Raw genomic sequence first — 9,842 nt, forward strand, 5'->3', positions numbered from 1 at the left:
TGTGTGCCCAGTCTTGGATTAGCAGTGGCGCTGTGGGTTAAACCACAGAGCCTAGGACTTGCTGATCAGAAGGTCGGCAGTTCAAATCCCCCCCCCACGGGGTGAGCTCCCATTGGTCCTGCCCACTTAGCAGTTTGAAAGCACATCAAAGTGCAAGTAGATAAATAGGTACCACTCCAGCGGGAAGGTAAACAGTGTTTCCGTGCGCTGCTCTGGTTCTCCAGAAGTGGCTTAGTCATGCTGGCCACATAACCCAGAAGCTGTATGCCGGCTCCCTCAGCCTATAGAGCGAGGTGAGTGCCGGAACCCGAGTCAGTCATGACTGGACCTAATGGTCAGGGGTCCCTTTACCTTTACCTTACTTCTCACCCTCTGTTTCTGTCCTTTTGTAACAGTCCATAGTAATGTTGGCTTACCTTACCACCAGTTACTAGGGAGAAACAATTTATATGTTAATGGGAGCAATTCCCATATGACTGGATCTCATGTTTCTTTGAGAAGCAATCACGTGGGGTTAGCAATCTACATGATTACTTTCCTCACCACCACTGTCAACCTCCGGGAAGTCGGAATGGGAAGCAGCATCAGCTATTCTTTTTCCTGAGCTGTTCCAGAGTGACGTCAAATGGTGCTTGGACCAATTCAGAAAAACATACTGTGTTTCTACTAAAGTAGGGATGGGGTGACCCTTCAGATTTTGCTGTGCCCCAACTCCTATGGGCCCCAGACAGCATTGCCAATCATCAAGTATTCAATTCCCATAATACTTGATGATTGGCAATGTATTATGGGAATTGGAGTCTGCCTGAAGGGCCACAGAAATCCACCTTTATACTGAAGTATCTTAAATACTTTTTTTAAGGGGGTGATTGATTGTGTGTTGGTAACTGGGATAACTATTATAAGGTATAGAGATGCGAATTGACCACAGTCTTAAAATATGTTAATTTAATTGCATTTTAATCTTAAATAATCCCAAGAGCAGCCCTTTCAACTTTGCTGCAAATCTTCTCTCTTCCATCACACACATATAAAAAACACCCCGGAAACTTGAACTGGTGCCCTCCCCTTTCAGACAGCAACCCAGTTATTTTGGAGACAGTCAGGTAATCAAAATGAAACCTGTATATATTTATTTACTGTTGCAGAAAGAAAGACAAAAGTTAGAGAGAAAATGATGAAACCGCAGAGAGAAAGAAAAAACAGGCTTCTGACTTGTGTCTCCTGCAGCCCCTGGGGAGATTCGCTGCCATCATTTCGCCAATGCAGAGTGTCGGAGAGGCTCCTAACTATCTCCTTCAGGCAAGTTGTGGCTTTCATAGCCTCTTGTTAAAACATCCTCCCAAGTCCTGAGCTTGAGGCAACCTTACTCAAAGAAAACCTGCTGTAGCAGAGGCCCTGCTTCATTTTCAGTCTAGTCAGGAGAGAGGGAGGGAGAGAGGTTCTCACTACCACTAGGGTAGGCGAGAGTATTCTCTTTGATTTCGATTCTTAATGTTTGCTCTTACAGGCATTTGAATTGCAATGAGGACACAAGGATATGCAGTATTCCTGCTACGAACCAGCAGATATAGTCATCACCTGTTTGGGGTGTTTCCAAAATAGAACTGCTCTGAGTCGCATTTTGCTGCGCTGTCCCAGCGGAGCCCAGTCCTATGCATGATTAATTGAGTTCAATGGGACTTGTTCCCAAATAAGAGTTTTTTTAGGATTCCAGGTTTAGGAAGCAATTCTGTGCTCCCTGGGAGGGCTGTAAGATGAAACACCACCAGATGCTGAAGACCTTTCCAGCACTACCCCTCCTCTGCTCAAAATAGCCCCAGAGCAATAGAGCTAGCATAGTTTATTTTCACTGGAGTCAGTGGGAGTGGGAAAAGATTGAGAAAATATAATCTTCCACCCTGGCAGAAGGGAGCCAGCAGAGCTAAGGAACGGGCACTTCCTTCACCTTGGGATCTTGCCCACCACAACTATTTGAGGATTATGTTTGGCTAATGTTTAACTTACCATCCAAGTCAGTTTCCACAGGAATTCACATACCTTCTGAAAAACATTTTAGAACACATTATAACCTAGCTCAGTCCTGGATTTAGGGCAGTATGGGTGGTTCCCCCACACAGAGAGATGATAGGGCATAAAATTGAGAAGATCCATAACTGAGAAGATCCATTTGGGGGCACAAGGTGCCATATTATGGAAGGTTACTCAAGTCTGCCCCAGAATAGGTGATCCCATGACTGTAACCTGTTTTTAACCAGACCCTAGCCACAGTGGGGTGGTCAGAGTGCTGTGACCCCCAGGCACACACCCCTGATTAGACACTGGCTGGCAAAGGGACTGACTGCTGCCCAGTCCACTGGGTGGTGCAACACTTGCCATGCCCCGGGCACTGGCAACCCACGCTACACCCTGCCTAGGCATGCTTACTCATCCTTCAAATACATGCAGTGATTTCCAGGGAGCTAGTTGGAGCCATTATTCCTTCTCAGGCTGCCAAGCAGGCCTTGTAGGTTTTTGAAGCGCTTCAGAAACTACAAAACCTATTTGATCAGAGATGACAACAAGGCCAAAACAATGACTCTGTGCACCTGGGGTAAGGAACCTTTTTCAGCCTGTAGGCTGCTTTCCCTTGTGGGCAATCTTCCAAGCACTGCATGTCGGTGGGTGGAGCCCGAGGCAAATATGGGTGGGGCAAAAATGCAAATTTTATACTTGCATAGTAATCTAGTTTCTATGTACACTCATACACTTGTCTCTAGACTCAATCCAGACAAGCCAGAGGCATTGTCTGAGCTCAGTGTTACATTCCAACCAGGCACAAACATTCAGAATACAAAGTAGAGCTAGACTTGCCTGGAGAGAAGGGTGTGTGATCTGGAGAATGTTTGATGGGCACATTTGGCCCATGGGCCTCTGGTTCCCCACCCCTGTTGGCATTTGCCTCCTCCAAATTCCTGTATAAGTCTAGATCCTGCTTCAGGTTTCAAGGCAGGCGAGAAAACTTGAAGACTGGAGATTAAAAGCATGAAAGAACATTTCAAAACAGTCTTTGGCACTGTTCGTGTAAACCAATTACAGAGCCTCTGAGAGCAATTCCAGATTAGCCTGCTAGACTAGTTATATCAGCCTCTGTCACTGACTCTTATGCTTAAAATAAACAGAGCTCCTTGCAAAACTGCTGTGCCATTGTTTGTAACGAGGAAGGCCTTATTGTTTGCTGTATCGCAGCTCTTCTGTGCGTGATGATAGGCCAAACATTTGCTAAATGTTCATGGTGCCTTGTATATTTTATGTGTCTTTTACAATGTAGCCCTGCATCCTTACAACAGCCGAGTTCATTAGGGGAGCATTGGTGGTTGATGGCCTCATGTTTAATTTTTCAGCAATATGTTCCAATGAGCCATTAGAGGTGCCACAGAAATTTCGCCTGAGGAAGGAGTAGGGAACCTCAGGCCCAGGAAAAAAAGGTAAAAAAGGTAAAGGACCCCTGGATGGTTAAGTCCAGTCAAAGGCGACTATGGGGTTGTGGTGCTCATCTCGCTTTCAGGCTGAGGGAGCTAGCGTTTTTCCACAGACAGCTTTCCGGGTCATGTGGCCAGCATGACTAAACTGCTTCTGGTGCAATGGAACACTGTGATGGAAACCAAAGTGCACGGAAACACCATTTACCTTCCTGCCGCAGCAGTACCTATTTAGCTACTTCAGGCATCCTCAACCTTCAGCCCTCCAGATGTTTTGGACTACAATTCCCATCATCCCTGACCACTGGTCCTGTTAGCTAGGGATCATGGGAGTTGAAAGCCAAAACATCTGGAGGGCCGCAGGTTGGGGATGCCTGGTCTACTTGCGGTGGCGTGCTTTCGAACTGCTAGGTTGGCAGGAGCTGGGACAGAGCAACGGGAGTTCACCCCGTCGTGGGGATTTGAATCACTGACCTTCTGGTTTAGACCACAGCACCACCCATAGGCCCAGGAACCCAAAGTGGCCCTCCAAGTCGAGAGTCTCCCCAGGCCACATTTCCTCTTCCTGGGCCACACCCTGACCCTCCTCAGGAAGGGAAGCATTAACTCTCCCCACCATGCATGCCATGGTCACGATTAGGATTGGGACACCCCACTTTATCTGTTGTTAAAGCAACTTTGACATCAATTTCATAGTTAAAGCAACAAAAAGCTCAGCTTCTGTGCAAACTAATTCACAGCATGTGTTTCAGGGCCCAAAGCAAAATATGTGAGGAGAGACAAAATCATTTTGATGGCAACTGAATGTTCTCAGAAGTGCCCCCTCCTTCCAAAACTCTCACCAGGTTACCTTTGAAGTGATTTTTTTGGGTGGGGGCAATTTCCAACCTCAGGTGAATCAACAGAGTAGATAAATGACTATGTAATTTGAATATAAACAACCCTGTTAATTCAAAATAACTGGTAAGTCTAGCAAAATTTCTCAAGGAGGTTCTGCACATCCCTACTTAATTTATATTGAGGGCTCCAGACGACGGTTGCTGCTTAATTTTCTTTGAATTCCTATTCTCAGAGAACTATGCAAACATTTCTGGGATAATTGGATTGCTAAGAAAAGCTACTATTAAATTATTTGTAGACTAAAAACATATTTTTCTTTAAAAGGCCTCTAAATATTAAGCTCTAATTGGAATGGTGAAATGATGACAGCGAAAATTTCCAGTGGCGGGCAAACCAAATATACGAAGAATAATCGGGAGTAATGGCGTTTGGTTTGTTCTTTTGAAAGAGCCTCACTGCTTTCATTGAGAATTCCAAATGTGTAACAAAAAAAAGTGTGACCCAACCTGGTGAGGGGAGCTTCCTTATCAAAAGGCCTTCTCAATGCTGCTGCCTTTCATCCATCGGGTGTTAAAAAAAAGAGAACCAGCTAGAATGTATGCAGTTACGAAAACTTCAGTGTGTCCAAATGCAATAGGAGACAGTGCATGAAGCAGTGTATATGCGTGCTTTTATCCTTTTATCTTTGTATCTATCTATTGAAGATAAAGAACTATAATAAAAGAGAGAAAAGGCCATGAAGTCACCCATAAACAACAGACAGGGCAGACACACCATTCACCTGGTCACAGTCTTTCTCACTATGATGACATGCATCTTAAATAAATAAAAATTCTAAATTTGCATCTACACAAAACAAACAAAGCCCCTCACTTTTGAATCCAGATTTTCATTTTTTGTGGTTCCACGAAATCTATGGAGACAGCCAGCTCTCTGGCATTATAGTAATGGGGCTGTCCATGAAGAACACTGGATGGCCATCAAAATTGTAACAAAGGAAGATTGAGCATTGGCTGAGATGGGGCAGAGTGTGACGAACAGGGAAGAGGAAGGATTCAAAAGGCCTCTGGAAGACTGACACAGTTTTATTGATGGCCCTCATGCAGCCATTTGTTTATCCTATTTCCTTTCTTCCCCTCTTCCTTCTCTCTCTTCCTAATGGCATGGACGTTTGGATTTCAAAATACACTCTCTAATTGGCCCCATTAACCATAATCAGTGGAACATTTAATTGCCTCTCCTACAGCTCATCATCTCGTTGGAATTGCTCTCTACTTAATCTTCATCAAATCCCTGCAGAAAGTGTCCAGATACGGCACTTCACATTTCTGTTTATGACAGAGGAATATTTTCCCATGGCAGCTTGTGTTGAAACACGACGCATGCCGAGAATGTTGAGCGTTCAGCCCCAGCCATTGCAGATAAGCTCCTCAGCGATTGACTGGCAGTGCCATTCCATTGCAAGATACTCAGCCATGGAATCTAAGGAAATGAATTTGCCGTGTGTGTGTCTGTGTGCGTGTGTGTGCGCGCGCGCTGTTATTATCACTGCTTATTCCAGTAGTTCTTAAAATGCTCTCATTTGGCTACTCATCTTGCTTCCTTTACAGAAGTTCCCCAGACTTCAGACTGAAATGAATAATTGTGCAAAGGAGCATTATGCTTTCCACTAGACCTCTCTCTGTGTGCATGTCTAACTGTGAAGAGAAAGAAAGGAAAGGTGTTGTTACAGGGATTAATAATGCATCGCAGAAGAATCCCTTGGTGAAATTAAAGATGAAAGAGGCAGCATTAAAACACAATGAAACACACAAGCATGGGAGTTCCAAATTAAAACTTGCCATTGTACTCAAGTTCTCAAACCCAAGTGCTTCACTATCACTTCCTGCCAAGGCTCACAACAATATGTTTTACAGAGCCAATACTGCTGCCACATGTAACCTTGACTCTGCAGCCAGTGGCTTAAGTGTTTGACACAAACAGGGCCATTTTACCTATAAGCGCTATAAGCACTACTCTTTGGGTATATTGTAAATCCCATTGAACCTAGCAGGACTCCACAGTGCAAGTAAACATGCATAGGGCTGGCCTGTATTCATTGGTACAAGATTGGTATTTTGTTTCAATCCTTTCTTGCTGTCATGGGATTATTCTATTGCACATTTTCATTATGTAAGCGAATCCTTTAATGCTGTTTGTGTTTTAACTGTGGACGTCTCTATTTTATTGTTTGTGGTGTTGGTTTTTATACTTGTAAACCACTAAGAAGCCTACTTTGGCATGATGCAGTAAATGGTAAGTATAATAATCAACTGTTTTATAAAAGGATGTGCCTATAGCAGAGGAGTCATCAGAGTGCCTCGATCACAGGTGCAAACTGTGGTTCAGCTCACCACACTGACATGCAAGTCACTCCCCTCCCTGCCGCATCCATTATAGAGGCTGCCTGTCAGGGACTGGGCAGAGGAGGAATGGTGGAGACCGCCTACCTATCCTGACCCTTCCAGGGAGGAGGAAGAGGAAGACAGTATAGATTTACAACAGGGGGTTGAGGGAGGTTGCAGCTCAGAGGAAGAGGAGGGGGAGAGTTGGGATATAATGGGAGAGGCAGAGCAGCAGCTGGCTGACACGTTGTCATTAGAAAGCATTCCAGATCCTCCTTCTCCCAGAACCCAGCAAGCCTTAAAAGTAGGAGAACAAAGAGCTCAAAAACAGAGGGCACTTAGTGGCACCCATAGATGATGACGACAAATGAGGAAGTGGGAGAGACAACGGGACTGGAGATTCACTCAGGACAACACCATTATCCAAGAGGCTGTGTTCTATAGCCTCTCTCTGTAAGGATTGAAACAAAAAAGGACTGTAAGAATTTTTTTTCTTGTCTTTATAACTGCCTGGGCAACCAGCCGGGAGCCGCTAACAGTATCCTGACACTGCCTTTTTGCTACAGGCACAAATGAAGCCCAAAGTGATGAAAAGATTAAATGACATAATTAAACCACACCTTCCAGCATGGACTGGGCTGCTGAGTTGGATAGGATCTCACACATAAGGTGTCATTGCACAACATTTTGCACCAGTAAGGTAAAAGGTAAAGGTAAAGGACCCCTGGACAGTTAAGTCATCTAAGATGACTATGGGGTTGTGGCGCTCATCTCTCTTCAGACCGAGGGAGCTGGCGTTTGTCCACAGACAGCTTTCCGGGTCACGTGGCCAGCATGACATAATAATAATAATAATAATAATAATAATAATAATAATAATAATAATAATAATTTTATTATTTATTGTTTATTATTTATACCCCGCCCATCTGGCTGGGTTTCCACAGCCACTCTGGGCAGCTTCCAACAAAATATTAAAATACAGTAGTCCATCAAACATTAAAAGCTTCCCAAACAGGGCTGCCTTCAGATGTCTTCTAAAAGTCTGGTAGTTGTTGTTCTCTTTGACATCTGGTGGGAGGGCGTTCCACAAGGCGGGTGCCACTACCAAGAAGGCCCTCTGACTGGTTCCCTGTAACTTGGCTTCTCGCAGTGAGGGAACCGCCAGAAGGCCCTCGGCGCTAGACCTTCTGGCACAACAGGACAGAAACCAGAGTGCACATAAACACCATTTACCTTCCCACTGAAGCGGGACCTATTTATCTACTTGCACTGGCATGCTTTTGAACTGCTAGGTTGGTAGGAGTTGGGACAGAGCAACAGAAGCTCACCCCATAGCGTGGATTCGAACTGCTGACCTTCTGATCAGCAAGCCCAAGAGGCTCAGTGGTTCAGACCACAACACCACATGCATGCATCACTCTTCCTTTGGGGATCAGCTGAAATGATGACTCCTGCAGCTGCCATGTTGTAAACCAAGATGCGAGAGTCCTTTAAAACCTAAGCAGTGTCTTTTGTCTCCCAATACTTCTTTTTGATGAATTCCGCAGAGCCACACAAAGTTCCATCCTGACGATAGAGCATGTCTTTATTTTTTGCCACCCTGCCTGGTGATTCCTTCCCTCAACCATTCATTTGGTCCTTAGCTTTTTTGAAAGCCTATCTCTAACCCAGATTAAACATAACTACACATAACTCTTGACAGTCTCACCTCTCCCACCGCAGCGGTTCCATTTCCTTTCCTTTTGTAAGCTGTCCTCTGCAGACATGTATTAGCATCACATCATTTCATTCTAACACTGCAACACAGTCACTCGAGATCTGCACTAACAGTGCAGCATTTGCTTGATGTAGTCACTTGACCCAGCAGGCCTCCATAGATGCGTTGTTGCAAGCCAAGGACAAGCTCCCCGCGAAGATTTCCTTTGTGTGATTAGTCAATGCTGCTGGGTCCTATATCCAGCAACCATTTCAATGCAGGTCATTAATCAACATTGAAACAATTCACAGAAGCTTCAGATGGGATAATGGCCATGTCAAGAGCGGCTGAAATAGGTGTGCTGTAGAGCTGCTGTGGTTTTCTCTCCAGTCATGCAGCATGGTTGCAATCTATTTTTGTGACCTTATATCCATACCCCAATTGTCTCCATTTGCATTGTACATAATGAGCAAGGTAGCTCTTCAAGGGCTCTGTACTCATATTCCCTTGAATATGAGTCGAAGTATCAACAAATTTCAAGAACTTAGTAGCCAAATGAGGAATAGCATTCTGTGCAAGTTTGGGGGTGGTAGGATGTGGACAGTCAATGGCAATGTATCTCTACTACTTGACCAACCTGAATTAATGAAGGACATTCATGCTAGGCTTGCAAGACTGAATGTGCTACCATCAGGGGAGATTCCAGAAAATACCACTCAAATAGAGACTATGCCCCCTGTGGACAGAATCATATAGAATCAGTTGTGCGTGTTTTTTTGCATTGCCCCTTGTATCAGACAATTTGATCTAAGTCCATCAACCAGTTGGTTGTTAGCAGGGAGTGGCAGTCAGATGACTGTAAGGTAGCCTTCCTAACGTTTACTCAGGATGGAGATAATAGCCAGGCTTCTGCAACATGCAATAAGGATTTGTGAATGTTATGCAACAACATTTTAATTGTTAGATGCAGATTTTGCTGTGTGATTTTATGGTGCTGAACCTTTTGGAATTTTGTCTACATGCCAATAAAGGTTTGAGACTGGGGGGGAAAGTCTCTGCATCACCACAGATCCCCTGCCCAGATACCAGGGTACCCAAGCACACAGAGAGTCTTTGCAGATCAACCCCTCACACGCCGATGGTCAGGGACTAAGCTGTGGGTGCAGGGACACTCCAGGCAAGACATGCATCCATTCCCCTGCCTCCTGCCCAAGAATACAGCATTTGTGTGCTCAGGCAAATGCCTGAAAATGCCTTATATCTATCTTCCTCTCAGAACATGAGATCAAGATTACAGATCCGGTCCTGAAGCAGTCAGCACACAGCTGCCCAGAAAAGCAACCAGGCAACTAATTCAGACAAAGCTACGAGTTTGGGATGACCTAGCTCCATGAAGGACCTCTGTCTGAAAGAGGAAAGCACAAATTACAGCAAAAATGGTAGTTATACCAAGAGTAA

The sequence above is a fragment of the Podarcis erhardii genome (assembly GCF_964252035.2).
Source record: "Podarcis erhardii genome assembly, chromosome: 3".
Classification (NCBI taxonomy): Eukaryota; Metazoa; Chordata; class Lepidosauria; order Squamata; family Lacertidae; genus Podarcis; species Podarcis erhardii.